This window comes from Pinus tabuliformis, chromosome 6 (assembly GCF_031772625.1).
Source record: "Pinus tabuliformis cultivar Carrire ecotype Pingquan chromosome 6, CPIR1, whole genome shotgun sequence".
Taxonomy (NCBI): Eukaryota; Viridiplantae; Streptophyta; class Pinopsida; order Pinales; family Pinaceae; genus Pinus; species Pinus tabuliformis.
Window position 1 is genome coordinate 1,024,903,996 of NC_142292.1, and position 17,192 is coordinate 1,024,921,187.

Consider the following 17,192-nt stretch of genomic DNA (forward strand, 5'->3'; position numbering starts at 1 on the left):
AAAAAAAAAAAAAAAACAAAAAAAATTAAAAAAAACTAGATTTAAAAAAATAGAAAATTAACAAAAATAAAAAATAATAAAAGTTAAAAAAAAAATTATCTCACAAATCGAAAAAGAATTTGGATATATATATATATATATATATATATATATATATATATATATATATAAAATTAAGTAAGTAAAAACAGAGAAATTAAAAAAAAACAATAGCAAAAACTGGGGAAAAAAAGAAAAAGAAATTAAAAATAAACTAGTTTAAAAAAAAATTTAGAAAATTAACGAAAAGAAATTAAAAAACTAGTGAAATTAATATTAAAAAAAAAAAAATCAATTTATAAAAAAAAAACCCCAAAGAATGCATATTTTTTATTAAAAAAAAAAAATCTAATTAATTTTTATTAAACCTACTATTTTTATTTTAAAAAAGGAAAAAAAAAAATTAAATTTAAATTTTATATTAAACAATCTTTTTTTTAAACATTTTTTTTTTTTAATTTTAAAATACAAATAATAAAAAACATTTTTATTTTTTTTCAAAAAAAATTTAATTTTTTAATTTCAAATTTAAAAAAAATTATTACAAAAAAAAATTAAAATTTAATTATTTTTTTTTAACGGAATTTTTTTTAAACCTAACCTTTTTATTTAAAAAAAATTAAAATTAATTTTTTTTTTTTTTTTTAAACAAACTACTTTTTTTTTTTTTTTTTTTTTTTTTTTTTTCTAATTAAAAAAATTATAATTTTTTTAAACTTTTTTTTTTTTTAAATTTTAAAATAGAAAGAGTTAAGAAAAAAAAAAAAAAAAAAAATTAATTTTTTAATTTCCATATTTAATTAAAAAAATTATAATTGTTTTTAAACATTATAATTTTTAAACAAACATTTAAACATTATAATTATAATTTTTTTTAAACAAACCTTTTCTTTTTAATTAAAAAAATTATAAATTTTTTTAATTTCCATATTTAAAGATATTATTAAAAAAAAAAAGTTTAAAATTTAAATATTTTTTTAACCGTATTATTATTTTTTTAATAAAAAAAAGTAATTCCGTTAAAAAATATTTAAATTTTAATTTTTTTTTTAATAACTTTTTTAAATATGGAAATTAAAAAAAATTATAATTTTTTTAATTAAAAAAAAAGAGTTTGTTTAAAAAAAATTATAATTAAAATGTTTAAATGTTTTTTAAAAATTATAATGTTTAAACAAAATTATAATTTTTTTAATTAAAAAAAAAAATTATAATTTTTTTAATTAAAAAAAAAAGTTTGTTTAAAAAAAATTAATTTCGATTTTGATTTTTTTTGTAAATAAAAATGTTAGCTTTAAAAAAATAATTATTATTAACATATAAAAAAAATAAAAAAAAATGCTTTTTTAATCTATTTTTTCATTTGAAAAGGCCATTTTTAATATTTTTTTGGGTTTTTTTTTTTTTTTTTTTTTTTTCTAATTAAAAAAATTATAATTTTTTTAAACTTTTTTTTTTTAAATTTTAAAATAGAAAGAGTTAAGAAAAAAAAAAATTAATTTTTTAATTTCCATATTTAATTAAAAAAATTATAATTGTTTTTAAACATTATAATTTTTAAACAAACATTTAAACATTATAATTATAATTTTTTTTAAACAAACCTTTTTTTTTAATTAAAAAAATTAAATTTTTTTAATTTCCATATTTAAAGATATTATTAAAAAAAAAAAGTTTAAAATTTAAATATTTTTTTAACCGTATTATTTTTTTTTTAATAAAAAAAAGTAATTCCGTTAAAAAATATTTAAATTTTAATTTTTTTTTTAATAACTTTTTTAAATATGGAAATTAAAAAAAATTATAATTTTTTTAATTAAAAAAAAAGAGTTTGTTTAAAAAAAATTATAATTAAAATGTTTAAATGTTTTTTAAAAATTATAATGTTTAAACAAAATTATAATTTTTTTAATTAAAAAAAAAAAAATTATAATTTTTTTAATTAAAAAAAAAAAGTTTGTTTAAAAAAAATTAATTTCGATTTTGATTTTTTTTGTAAATAAAAATGTTAGCTTTAAAAAAAATAATTATTATTAACATATAAAAAAAATAAAAAAAAATGCATTTTTTTTGGGTTTTTTTTTTTTAATCTATTTTTTCATTTGAAAAGACATATTTTCCGCCATTTTTAATATTTTTTTGGGTTTTTTTTTTTTTTTTTTTTTTTTTTTTTTTTTTTTTAATATTAATTTTACTAGTTTTTTCATTTTTTCGTTAATTTTCTATTTTTTTTTTTTAAACTAGTTTGTTTTTATTTTTTTTCCTAGTTTTGCTAATGTTTTTTCTTAATTTCTCTATTTTTACTTGCTTAATTATATATATATATATATTTTTTTTTCCAAATTCTTTTAGGGTTTATGAGATAATTTTTTTTAACATTTTTTATTTTTCTTTTTTTTTTATATTTGTTTTTTACAGACAATTATTTCATTTGGATTGAAAATTTAATTAACAATGTATAAATATGTAGAATATCGAAAATGCAAAATATCGACATTCTTTTTTAAATATGCAAAACAATAAAAACCTCACTACAAAAAAAAAAAAAAGGAAAATTAAAAACAAGATAATATGAAGAAGAAGACCACTTCCAAAATTATTAATTTTAAAAAATAATTATTTACATTTCATACAATAAAAAAATTTAAAGTAAAAAATAGGTCTTTTAAAAAAAGGGTGCGATGCAGAATAACCACTTTTTTAAATCAGCATGAAAATCACTACTATTCACTACCATTCTAAAACACAATGTACATAAAAAAAATTAAAGTGCCAAAAACTATGCTCTAAAAAAAACATGTGTGTTCTGCATCACCCATTTTCAAAATCGGGTCACTTTTTTGCTATCTTTACAAAACGGGTAACAGTATCAATTCCCGTTTCAAAGTTTACATTATTATATTAAAGAGGCAATGTGCCAAGCATTGGTCTTACCCACGCTAGACTTCATAAAAACCTTTATTGTTGAATGTGATGCCTCGGGAAATGAAATTGGTGTTGTTTTAAAGCAAGAAGGAAAACCCATTGCTTTTGAAAGTCATATAATCAAGGGGAAGTATTTACACAAACCTATTTATGAGAAGGAAATGTTGACAATACAACATGCACTAAAGTAATGACGACCTTACCTAATTGGAAGACACTTCAAGGTAAAAACAGATCATGATAGTCTTAAATACTTTTTGGAACAAAGATTATCTTCAGAAGAGCAACAAAAATGGGTCACAAATATGTTGGGTTATGACTATGAAATCATCTACAAAAAAGGGAAGAAAAATGTTGTTGCAGATGCGCTCTCAAGAAAGGATGAGGATGTGGAAGCATTACTTTGTGGAATTTCTATTATCCAACCTGATTGGATAATTGAAGTAAGGGATGAATGGAAGAATGATGACACTAGTACAAAATGACTAATTAGTTACTAAAAAAACAACTAAAATTTGCATATAAATGACCATTTTTCAGTTGGTGACCAATTGTAGCTAATTTACAGTATCTTATAACGCGACCAACTTTTAGTCATTTTTAGTTTAGTCAGTAATTGGTTTCCTCAAGTTTACCATCTAGTAGTATATTTAGTCATAAATTTGGTCATTATTTTTTCATTGGTTTAGTCATTAATTGTCATAATTAATGACCAAATATATAACAAAATATATTACTATATGAATCCTCAAGAAAACAAATTAATGACCAAAGAAATATAACCAAAACATTGGTCATGTTATAAGATACTGTAAATTAGCTATTAATAGTCACATATATGCAAATTTTAGTCATCATTTAAAACCAATTAATGACCAAAGAAATATGACTAAATTTTAGTCATGTTATAAGATGCTTTAAATTAGCTACTAATAGTTGTATATATGCAAAATTTAGTCATCATTTAATAATAAAAAATTTATCATTTATAGTAGCCATTTATCCTTTTTTCGTATCTTCATATTCATTATATAAACAATTGATTTAGTAGTTTCTATTCATTTCATTTATTCACGTTCATCATTAATTGATATAAACTATTAATTTAGTAGTTTTATATTGATTTTGTGTGTTTATTATTAATCACCATAAATTAATTAGTATCATTTTGCGACTAAATTTTAAGAAAATGTCATACAATCTGCATGTTTATCTAATATGATAACGCAAAGTTACATATGCTAATTACAAAACTAAATAATATCAAGTGCAAATAAAAATAATTTCAACCATATAAATTTTATTATATAAAGTATCAACTATTACAATATGAGTTTCCAACTTAATATGGGTTGGACTACAATTTACACATGAAATATTGTTTCATCATTTCAAAAAATTATCATTGTGTTGCCAAAATATTGCAAGTGAATTCACCAACTCTGAAGGCTTGACCAACTCTGAAGGCTTGACCATCAGTCTCTATGAGTGTGTCTTATGCAAGGTATTGGCTCTAAGGGTATCACTAGACAAATTCTCTTCTCTCTCTCATTTTGCATTTGTCACTCCAGTGTTATTGTTCTCCTCTTTCTTCAATTGTTGATTCTTACCATCAATATTGAGTTCCTCTCCTGAAAATGAAAGAAGATACGATGCAAAGTATAAGACATGAAAGACGATGAAAACTTGAATATAAAATAAAGTAAACTATAAAATATTTATATGACATATACCTCAACATTCGATAATGGCCACTGTGTCGCTAGATGACCTGTATAAACAAAGCAAATAAAATGTCACCATAGAAAATGGAATTAGAGGGGATTCATCGTGCATGCCAGGAGTTTTTGTGTGTGCACACATCATATTGCTCACTTTTACTTGTATAAAAAACAAAGAGTATGCACAATGACATGTAGCGACATGTGGGTGTCTATTTGACTCAATGATATGTTTTATTTTTTAACCCATTCCAATCCTACCACAATGAAATTAAGAGAGACAAGGACACAAGAAGGACTATCAATAAATTAAATTAGAGACTTTAGAATGCAACTCAATTGTACCTAAATGTAACAATAAGTATTTGCAGCTTCCTAGTCACCAATGAGCATCAAATCACACTGTGAAAAATTCCTTGCATTATAATAATTTGGTTGCACTTGCACTAATCCTTTGTAGTAGTCCCTTGACTTGCCTATATATATAATTTTAGAAACAATCCTACTCCTGCAATTCTTCCCTATATGGATCATCTTTGTCCCCCCGTATTGATGGTTATTTTTCAAGGCAACAGAATAGAACTCTCCAATTGCATCATTGCCTTTCAAAAAAATGCTTGAGTATTTCCAGGGGATTGTTGAACCAGTCTCTACTCAGGTCCATGAAATCCTTGATTTTTCTCCATCGCAAAAACCTCTTTTCGTAATAAAATTATAAATCCCACGTCTACATTCCTCATCCTCGATGTACCAATTATTTAAAGGGGAATACTTTATCATTTCTACCTCAATGCAATAGAGATCCACTACTGTGGCATGGAGATGATTGGTGTCATAAAATGGTATATAGTTCATCCTTCAATATATGTCACAAAACTCCTCTCACCTCACAGAACTATCATCTACAAAAGTAAGAGTCCTCTCAAAATGTCTGGTCTCCATCTCATTCGTCCTGAAATAAGTGGATATTTCCATGTGTGACAAAGTGTGCATGGAGATTTAATAGAAGGAGATGTCACTAAAAAAATAAAAATACAATGCAACATAATAGTTATCAGTAGGAGAAACAACCCTGCCAATCTACTTCCTAACTAGATAAATATACTCCTAAATTACCTCTTATAACAAACAAAAGATAACCTCAACTACCTATAGAGTCTACCTATGCATGGTAGCAATGAAAACAATGTCAAAAATAACATCTACAACAACGTTGGTCCATCTTTTCTTCTAGTCAAGGGCATGCCCAACTTTTGAAAAGTATCAAAGAGGTCAGGGTCCACCTCATCCAGGCTCCTCTTCTTCTTCTACTATCTCTGTTTAGGTTCAGAATAATACCAAAGGTCTTCGAAATTGATGGGTGGATAAAGTTATCAGATCATTGAGTTCTTCCATTTTTAATCATTGTCTATAAGAATTGAATCTAAATTGCAAAAGTCGTTCAAGGTCCTTCTTTTTAGATGAAATTAACCTAAGCTTTGGAGAGTTGTAAGGTTTAATGGATCTAAGTATATTCTACTTAAAATATAGTAACATGATTTAAAACTGTAGGCATTGAGATCAAAATCTAAGGATAAAACATAAAAGATTTTATATTCATGATTACAAGAAATTTTAATTTCATGTAACAAAGTTTGAGGAAGGTCTAGCATTTGCATCCTACCAAAAATTTTTCTTGCATCACTTGAGCCCTTTTAATTTGGGCATGATAGAGTCCATTACACAAACAATCAACCACTAAAAAAAAAGTGAAAATAAAAAATAAAATTTCATGCATTCTGACCCTAGAAAAGTTAGGGAGGAGCGAACTGATCTGTACAATAAGGACATGCAAAATGCTTACTTGTCCATTGTCTTTTGATGAATTGTTGGCCGCAATCAAGATCTGCATTATCATAATCATTAAACCCTTTGTACAATAAGGACATGCAAAATGCTTACTTGTGCATTGTCTATCATAATCATTAAACCCTTTGTACAATAAGGACATGCAAAATGCTTACTTGTGCATTGTCTTTTGATGAATTGTTGGCCGCAATCAAGATCTACATTATCATAATCATTAAACTCTCAACTCTAGATAAAATTTATGATTTGATCATATAAACCCTCAAAATTATTTACCCATAAGAACAAAAATCCTCTTTAGTAAAAAGGAAGAACATAGTCCAAATTCATACCCATGTACAAATTACCAAAATATCATAATCATTAAACCCTCAACTCTAAATAAAATTTATGCTTTGATCATATAAACCCTTAAAATTATTTACCCATAAGAACAAAAATCCTCTTTAATGAAAAGGAAGCATAGAGTCCAAATTCATACCCATGTACAAATTACCTCAAAATTATTTACCCATAAGAACAAAAATCCTCTTTAGTAAAAAGGAATAACATAGTCCAAATTCATACCCATGTACAAATTACCAAATATCCACACCCACTGACTTTCTCTAGATAAAATTTATGCTTTGAATTTACCCATAAGAACAAAAATCCTCTTTAGTAAAAAGGAAGAATAGATTCCAAATTCATACCCATGTACAAATTACCTCAAAATTATTTACCCATAAGAACAAAAATCCTCTTTAGTAAAAAGGAATAACATAGTCCAAATTCATACCCATGTACAAATTACCAAATATCCACACCCACTGACTTTCTCTAGATAAAATTTATGCTTTGAATTTACCCATAAGAACAAAAATCCTCTTTAGTAAAAAGGAAGAATAGAGTCCAAATTCATACCCATGTACAAATTACCAAAATATCCACGCCCAATGACCTTTCCCTTATCATAACCATTAAACCCGATAAAATTTATGCTTTGATCATATAAACCCTCAAAATTATTTACCCATACAAACAAAAATCCTCTTTAGTAAAAAGAAAGAACAAAGTCCAAATTCATACCCATGTACAAATTACCAAAATATTCATGCCCAGTGACCTTGCCCTTGCTCCATCTAATCATTGATGCTCTCCTAAGGTGTTTCCCATGCAAACTCCATCTGGAGTTCGAATCCCATGAAATCCATACATAACGTTAATGATCTTCCTTCTTCTGGAATTTCCAGGTAGATATAGACAAGGGAGAGAAAAATACAGTGCTACAATGTCATGTTGTAATCTGTGAATATTTTATTTGAACCCAGCCCTAAACTGGAAATGAAAAAGAAAATAAATAATTTTAATAGAAAAAATAAAAGAAATATTTATAATATAAAATAAAATATATAAATTGCAATTGGGTTAAATAATTTATTTTTAATAAGATTTTTTTCTTCGTAAGTAAGAGGCTCAATTAAAAAGAAGAAAAAGAAGTTAAAAATGATATTGGGATGAGTGTAAACATTTAAATATGACCTCAATTAATAATAAAAAGTTAAATTAATAAAAATAATAAAATTTAATTTGTTATATTTTGATTTTGTTATTAACTTGTGGATAGGCTTTGCTACAATACCATGGGCCAATACCATGGCTTATCAATACTACATGTCCAAAAACATAACTTATTTCACAGCCAAAATATTTTACAACAATATGACAAGATTCTTAACCAGATATTCACCCCCACATTAAGGTAGATATTATTAACTTGTAAAAAATAGCCTTTGTTACAATACCATGGGTCAATACCATGGATTATCAATACCACATGCCCAAAAAACATAAATTATTTCACAATCAAATATTTTATAACAATATAACAAGATTGTTAACCATGGATATTCACCCTCATTTTACCATGGATATTAACTTGTAAATCCGCTTTGTTACAATACCATGGCTTATCAATGCCACATGTCAAAAAACCATAGCTTATTTCATAGTAAAAATATTTTATTTTAATTTAATTTTACAACATTTTTTTATTGAATCTAAAACGAAAATGTTACAATTTGAAATATATCTAAACCCTCTATCCTTACAACTCTAAAAATATTCCCATAGAAATTAAATTAAGGTTTTAATAAAATTAAGATAAGATGGATCTATGCCGACATAGATCCATCTTAGCTAAGGACCCAAGGGATGGGAGCAAGCAAATTGACTAATTATAATAGATTAAATATAATGCATGATTTTTTAAAGTTTTTCATTATTTTATTTTCTTTGACATGATTGATCCAAAATATAGGTTTAATATTTTACAACCAATACCATGGGCCAATACCATGGCTTATCAATACTACAAGTCCAAAAACCATAACTTATTTCAAAAATAAAATATTTTACAACAATATGACAAGATTCTTAACAGTGGATATAGATCCATCTTAGCTAAGGACCCAAGGGATGAGAGCAAGCAAATTGACTAATTATAATAGATTAAATATAATGCATGATTTTTTTAAAGTTTTTTGTTATTTTATTTTCTTTGACATGATTGATCCAAAATATAGGTTTAATATTTTACAACCAATACCATGGGCCAATACAATGGCTTATCAATACTACAAGTCCAAAAACCATAACTTATTTCAAAAATAAAATATTTTACAACAATATGAAAAGATTCTTAACAGTGGATATTCACCCCCACATTACGGTAGATATTATTAACTTGTAAAAAATAGTCTTTGTTGCAATACCATGGGTCAATACCATGGATTATCAATACCACATTCTCAAAAAACATAAATTATTTCACAATCGAAATATTTTATGACAATACCACATGCCCAAAAAACATAGGACATTCACCCTCACTTTACCATGGATATTAACTTGTAAATCCACATTGTTACATTACCATGGGCCAATACCACATGCCAAAAAACCATAACTTATTTCATAGTAAAAAGTAATTTATTTTAATTTAATTTTACAACATTTTTTTAATTGAATCTAAAACCCTCACGACTACTAAAAATATTCCCATAGAAATTAAAATAAGGTTTTAATAAAATTAAGTTAAGATGCATCTATGTCGGTTCTCTCTCTCTCTCTCTCTCTCTATATATATATATATATATAAAGAACCGACATAGAATAAAATTAAGTTAAGATGGATCTATGTCGGTTCTTATATATATATATATATATAAAGAACCTATATCAATCCATCATAGCTAAGGATCCAAGAGATGAGAGCAAGAAAATTGACTAATTATAATAGATTAAATACAGTGCATGACTTTTTAATGTTTTTCATTATTTTATTTTCTTTGACATGATTGATCCAAAATGTAGGCTTAATATTTTATAACCAATTAAGTTTTTCTAATTTAGATAATTTTTTAAACACAATACAATGTGATCAAATTTAAGAGAGAGCTGGGGAGGGGGTGGAGAGAGGGAGCGAGATGGTGATAAAGTTGGAGGATAAAGAGAGAGAAAGAGAGAGTGATGGGAGGGAGGAGGGGGGAGTGAGGTGGGAGAGAGGGAGCGAGAGGAAGGAAGAGAGAGGAGAGAGAGAGAGAGAGATGGATTTGGAGTGGGAGAGAGAGGGAGAAAAGAACAAAGACATAGAGAGATAGAGGTGGAGAGAGAGTGAGGGAGAGAGGAGAGGAGGGAAGAGAAAGAAGAGGAGAGGATAGAGATAGGGAGAGAAGGGGAAGGGAGAGAGATGGAGACATAGAGATGGAGAAGGACAGGGAGGGGGGAGATAGTGATAGAGTTGGAAGGAAGAGAGAGAGAGAGAGGGAGAGTGATTTGGGGGGAGAGATAGAGGGAGGTGGGAGATAAGGGATAGAGAGGAAGGAAGATAGAGATGAGGAGAGAGAGATGGAATTGGAGGGGGTAGGAGAGGGAAGGAACAAGAACAACATAGAGTGAGAAAGGAGGAGAGAGAGGGGGTGACAAGGGAGTCATGGAGAGAGAGTGAGGGAGAGAGGAGAGCGGGAGGGAATAGAGAGAAGGATATAGATAGAGAGGGAGAGAAGGGGAAGAGAGGGAGAGAGAGTGTGTGTATGTTTGGGGGGTGAGATAGAGAGAGGGAATAACAAAGAGACACAAATACAAATATAGATATTATATAGTATTATATAACCAACTTAGATCCATATTAACCCTATAACTATCAAGTGTTGTGAGGGATCCAATCTCTCGAGGTGAAAACATTTCCTCAAGTTTGCACTAGAAAAAAAAGTTTGCACCTCGAGAGTTTGGACACCTCTCAACGCTTGATAGATCCGGGGTTAATATGGATGTAGGTCGGTTAATATGAAATTAAAGTAGTTTTTATTTGATATTATAGTCTTAAAAATTAAAATTTCCCTTTAAATTAATTTCAAATTAGAACTAGATCCAATTAGATTCAATGAATAGATTTTTAAAAAATACATAAAATACTTTTTCATTAAAAAATATATTTTTAAAATTACAAATTATTAGAGATACATAGTGCAAAGTTGGCTCACCTATACACCATGTGAGGATGAAGAAGTGTTTAAGGAAGGATAACCTTTCAACCAATCTTTAACAACCTTTCAATCCCCTATCACTTGTAAGTTTAGATTGCTTGACACAATTAAGATGACTAACATAAAAAACTGATTCATATTATTGTAGTACTTGTTAGGTAGTTGTATTTTTGTTCTTAGACTAAATTAGTCATTCATGTTAGTCATTTTTAGCTGTGTTACTTATTAGCTAGTCACATTTTTTTATTTTTATTTTTAACTTAAACGGTTAATTTTTATTGATATAAAGCTGATCAGGCATAGCCTAAATGTCCTTTACAATTTCCAATAATGGCTGGAGCATTTTTCGCTTAAGGAATGTTTGCCTTGATCGGAGGATCTGCATTTATGCTGATCATTCCTTCCTAAAGGGAGCATCCAATATTTGCCAATCTGTCTACATCTTTGTTTAATCCTCTAAGAATGTGGCATATTTGAGCCAAATGGGGGTCTTTCAACATTCTGTTGACTCTCGCTAGCTGCTTGTTCAGTGCCGGATCCTTGAGACTTTTCTTTTTAGCATTGTTTTTATCAGCAATTTTGAATCGCCTATCATTAGAATTTCATTTGGGTTTTCTTTACTGGCAATTTGGCAAGCTTTGCAAAGACTGAGAATTTCAGCTTGATTGTTAGTTTTCAATCCCAGGCCCCAACTGAATTCGTCTTTTTGCCCATTTCGGTAGAAGATCACTCCACCTGCTCCTGACCTCCCTGGATTGCCTTTTGAGGCTCCATCAAAGAAAATGATGCATTTGTCTTGGGATTTCCACCACTTTTGGAAGGTGTCCTCAGATTCACGGATCTGCCATCTTTCCTTGTGGATTGGGCGCTTAATTGCTGGGTGTCTGTCTTTTCCTGTGTAATCTTCCAACCACGCTCTTTCTTCTCTTCTTAGGGAATTGTCTTCCTTTGCTGTATGGTGGTTGAGAGTTTCTAGGATAAGCTTCTTTGCCTGTTCCACCACTTTCGCTGCTGGCAACTTAGTGTTATTGAAAATAATCTCGTTTCGAGCTAACCAGATTTTCCAGCAAACATATTTAGGCGCAACTATCCATACTTTGTGCCAAATTGATTTGCTGACAATACGGTGGGGGTAGCTGGCGTTCTAGGATGTAAACATGGAGACTATCGTGCTTTGAGAAGGGGGGCTCACATTCAGTCCGGAGAAGAAGATGAACCATACTTCCTTCGCGAAATCACACATTATGAACATATGATTTGTTGTTTCCTGATCCCTTTTGCAGAGGGCGCATCTGTGTGGCCCTGCTATACTTCTTTTGCACAAGTTTTCTCCCGTAAGAATTTTGTTGTGGAATAATGTCCAAAAAAGAAGTTGATTTTAGGGATGCTGAAGCTGCCCCAAATTTGCTTCCACACAGTTCCCTGATATGGTGAATCTTGTTTGCTTTGCATTTGATAATATCCCTAGCTTGCTGTGTACACTCCGTTCTTTCCCCAGCCCCAAATGTCTTCATCATCGATGTGAACTGGAGCAAAATCAGAGATTGCGTCCATGAGGACAGCCGACTGATTTTTTAATTGTTCTGGAATTCTGGGCAAATTCCATCTCTGCCAATTGCCATTGCTGTCCCATTCTGATAAATCCTCAATTTTCCTAATGCCTTTTGCTCGGAGCCAGTCTCTGATCTCAGCGATCTCCATTTTTTCGTTAAGAGGCCGATGTCCCATTATAAAGTCTTTCCATAAATTGATGTTCTTCCCATTGCCTGGGATGCGATATAAATGACTTTTGAAGAACTCTATACCTTTGATGCACAATTTCCAGGCATGCATGCCTTTAGGATGTTTCTCCGATTTGTAAGTCATAATGGTCCGGTTCTTGAGGTATTTCTTTTTGAAGATCTGGCTTACTGGGTGGTTGGGCTCAGTGCATAACTGCCATAACAATTTGCAACCCAGAGCCACATTTGTATGCACCAGATCGCGCACTTGGAGGCCTCCTTCCGCCATCGTTCTTTTCACTGTATCCCAGCCGATTAGGTGAAATCGATTGGTGTTCCCTCGCCCACCGTTCCACAGAAAGTTGCGTATATATCTGGCAATTTGATCTGATATGAATTTAGGTGCCATCATCATAGAAGCTTGAAATGTGCGTAGAGCCGAGAGGACCGATTTAATTAAGGTGAGTTTGCAACCTGTAGTTAACTAGAAACCTCCCCACGCTGCTATCTTCTTCTTGAATTTTGAGATTACATCCTCCCACAGGTGATTTCTATTTGAGCCCAGCGTTATAGGGAGACCCAAATATTTGATTCTTTCCCATTCTGCATGCCCTGTGTATCCCAAGTCTTCTGCGATTTTCCCAATTGAGTGTTGGTCTGAGTTCCAACCATAGACTGCGCTTTTCTTTTCACTTACCAGTGCACCCGTGATGCTGTAGAATTTCTGTAGTATGGTTCTGAAGGCTATTGCTATTCTTGAAGAGCCCCCCCTAGCAAGAGCGAGTCATCACCGAATAATGCATGGTTCACTGGTTCTATGCCTTTCTCGATTCTTATCCCTGGTATTCTGCCTTTTTGTTTTTCCATAGTCAGCTTTCTACTTAAAGAATCTGCCATCAGGATGTAAAGAAAGGGTGAAAGGGGACAACCCTGTCTCAAGCCCCTTGTGGCTAGGAAGAAGTTTGCAGGTCTGCCATTTATCATTGGTGCTATCCATATCTTCTCTAGGCAGACTTTAATTAAGTTAATGAAGTCCTGGTTGAAACCAAAAGATGATAGGACCCTGTACAAAAAAGACCTATTAACTCTATCAAATGCATTACACATATCCAGTTTGATTAGCATACCTTGTTCTTTTCGCAGCTGACTGGAGTGCAGAGCTTCCTGAACTTGAATGACGTTATCCAGAATGTGTCGCCCTTTCACAAAACCGCCTTGAGCTGGAGAAATTAGTTTTTGAAGTAATGGTTTGATTCTATTTTCCAACAGCTTGGCCAATATCTTGTAGGATGAGTTGCATAATGAGATAGGTCTGTATCTATCGAATGAACCTAGGTTTGCTTCCTTTGGAATTAGGGCGAGAAAAGTAGAGTTTATTCCGCCTCCGACCTTTGCCTTCCTCATGAAACCTTGAACCATTCTTAGGAGATCAGATTTGATTATCTCCCAGCATATTCTGTAAAAGTGAATTGAAAATCCATCGGGCCCGGGGGCTTTGTCTGGCTCCATGGACTAGACTATGTTTGACATTTCTTCTTCTGAGATTGGCCTTAGAAGGGTTTCATTGTCATCTGAACTAACTAGCTAGGGGATGTTTGTGAGGAATTCTTCTATGCCCTCCTCGCTCCCATCTTTTCCAGTGCTAAGAAGGTTTTGGAAATGCTTAACAGCGGCCTCCTTGATTTGTTCAAATCCTCTACATACCTGTCCACTGGATGTAGTAATTTCTGCAATGTGGTTTCACGAGAGCCAAGCCCTGTATTGTCTATGGAAATATGTAGTGTTCCTGTCCCCTGCTTTAAGCCATAGGCTGCGGGATTTCAGTCACCAGTATTCCTCCTCATTTCTGAAGGAGTTGTATGCCTTCCTTTGGGCGTATTTTTCTTTGTCAAGATCCATGGTTGTAATGGCTTTCTCTTCCAGCCCAAGTTGAAGTTCTTCAAACTGTTTTGTTGCTTCTTTCCTCTGGCTGGTAGGGGTGTTAGCGACTTTCTTTATCCATTCTTTAAGTGCATTTTTGGTGTTCTTCATTTTTTGCTCCCATACAAAGCTTGGGGAGCCTAAGACATCTTTCCCCCATGCTGTTTGTACAGTTTCGAGAAATCCCTCTCTTTCGACCCAGAGAGGACTGAATCTAAATGGGAGAGGACCGAGATCTTCTTCCTCCTTCATGCGCAGGAGAATTGGCTTGTGATCCGATGTTAGTTTAGGTAGGATCTTGGAGAAGACAATTCTGTTGTCCATCATGATTTAGCTGCTGGCAAGGAATCTGTCTAGCCTTGCGGAAATATGGTGGTCCCCTATTCTATTATTTGTCCAGGTGTATGCTCCTTTTACCGGCTTGAAGTCTACTAAGTCCCATGACTGTATGAGATTTTCCACAGTGGGGAGAAAGGGATCTCTTGTAGAGGATCCACCTCGCTTTTCCTTTGGATCTAGGATTATATTCAGATCTCCTCCAATGACTATTTTCGTAGGGCTGCATTGCTCTAAGTAATCTGATAGAGTCTTCCAACACTCTTTTTTCTCCTCATAATGCACCGGGACATACATGTTAAACAAATCTAGTTTAACTTTACTTGCTGCGTGCCATAGTTCTGTATATATCCAATGTTGGGACTCGTGAAATCTGCCTAGAGAGAATAAGTTCCTAGACCAGAATGTGCCTATTCCTCCAGTTGAGCCTCTTGCACTGATTACCTTCCTCGAATCAAATTTCCATTTATTATTGCTGGTGTTGAGAAGGGTCTCCCCTTCTATTTTGGTCTCTTGGAGCATGTGTACGTCTATGGGTTCCATTTTCATTAAATCTTTGATGGCCTCTGCCTTAGTGGGATTTCCCAAACCCCTGCAGTTCCAAGAGACCAGATTCATCATTTACAACTTGTTGGTGTGGGACCTCCTCCCTTGGGGACCCTTGGCCTGGTATTCCTTCCCAGTGTCATTTCAATAGTAGCTTGGCTTCCGAGGGTTTTTTGCCTTTCTGATTCTTCTTCCCTAGCTTCCTTGTTTGTTCTCCTTCCGGCTCGCTTGGATGGCCTTTCAAAGGTCTCGTCATCCGAGGAGCCAGCATTTTCTATCTTCTTCTTCTTTTGTTTAATTATATCCGCATATGAAGGGGAGTTATTACTTGGGTTTGGATTTGATGTGTTACCTGGAGCTTGAAAGTCACTGTCGTTGAGCTGAGGTGGGTCTTCTTGTTCTGTATCCAGAGGTTCTGAGGGAGGTGTGAGAGATTCGAAGGGGTTTTTGTCCTCCACTGCACTGGTGACTTCCTTGTTCCCTGCATTTTGGTGACTTTGGGTTTCTTGTCCTGATTTGTTCCCTATCTCCTTGCCTTTGTTTTTGTTGTTCTGCCTATTGTTTGCTGCTTTCTTTACTTGCTTCCATTGCTCTCCTTTTTCTCTCTCTATAGTTTCCTCATTTTTCTTCTTGCAGTATCTTGCGAAGTGTTCGTATCGTGGCAATATCGGCATTTGAATGGAAGCTGCTCATAGTCAAGCTCTTGGATATGCGTCCAGTCTGCCACCGAGAGCTTAATGGCCTCAGGAAGCCTGATTTCTAGGTCGACCTCTACGCAGATTCTCGCACAGGAGTATTGATCCTTCCTTGGCGCCTGGTCTATGTATCTGCCGAGAGCATTTCCGATGGATTGCAGCGAGTTCTGGCTCCAACAATGGAGGGGGAGGTGAAAAAGGTGCACCTAGACTGGCACTGCCGTGGGCACATCTTGAGCTGGATCAAAGTCGGGGGACCATTTATTCAAATAAAGTCCTTGAGGGCCCATAAAATATGTCCCGTTTCTGAAGATCAGGCTTCTATCCTCTGTATTTTCGAACACGAACACAAAGAAACCCTTGCCCACGAAATAACTTTTATTCCTTCTTTGACCAGGGGTATCCAGTTGCGCTTTACCCAATATTCAATGGCTTTTGGGGAGGGCCATAACCCTGTAAACTGGCCGATTAGTCCTCTTTCGGTGAGATTCAGTGCTGATCTGCAAGTGTCTTCCACTGGCAAAGACACCGTTGGAATACTTCCCAGTTTTTTGACGAACCTGAGCTGAGGTCCAGAAGGCTGACGTTTTCCTAAGGCTGCAACGAGAGACCTGAACGCTTCCAGTTCAGGAGGAGGTGAAGGGGAATCTTCAGAGCCATCGCCATGTTCCATTTCAAATGAAGTCGCCCTCAAGGAGGAAGTCAGCCTGTGTTAGGCCGTAAACGGATCCCCCATGCGAGGGAACTGCAGCCTTCAGCAGATCCGCGACCACTGCTAGCCAGCACCGTGCGAACAAGGTTAAGCACCGCCGCTATTGCCTGATGCAAACCCTAGAGGAGTTTCAGAGCTAAATTCCCACGAGGAGCTCAGCTAGTCACATATTTTAACCCGTGACTAAATTAGTGATTTATTCT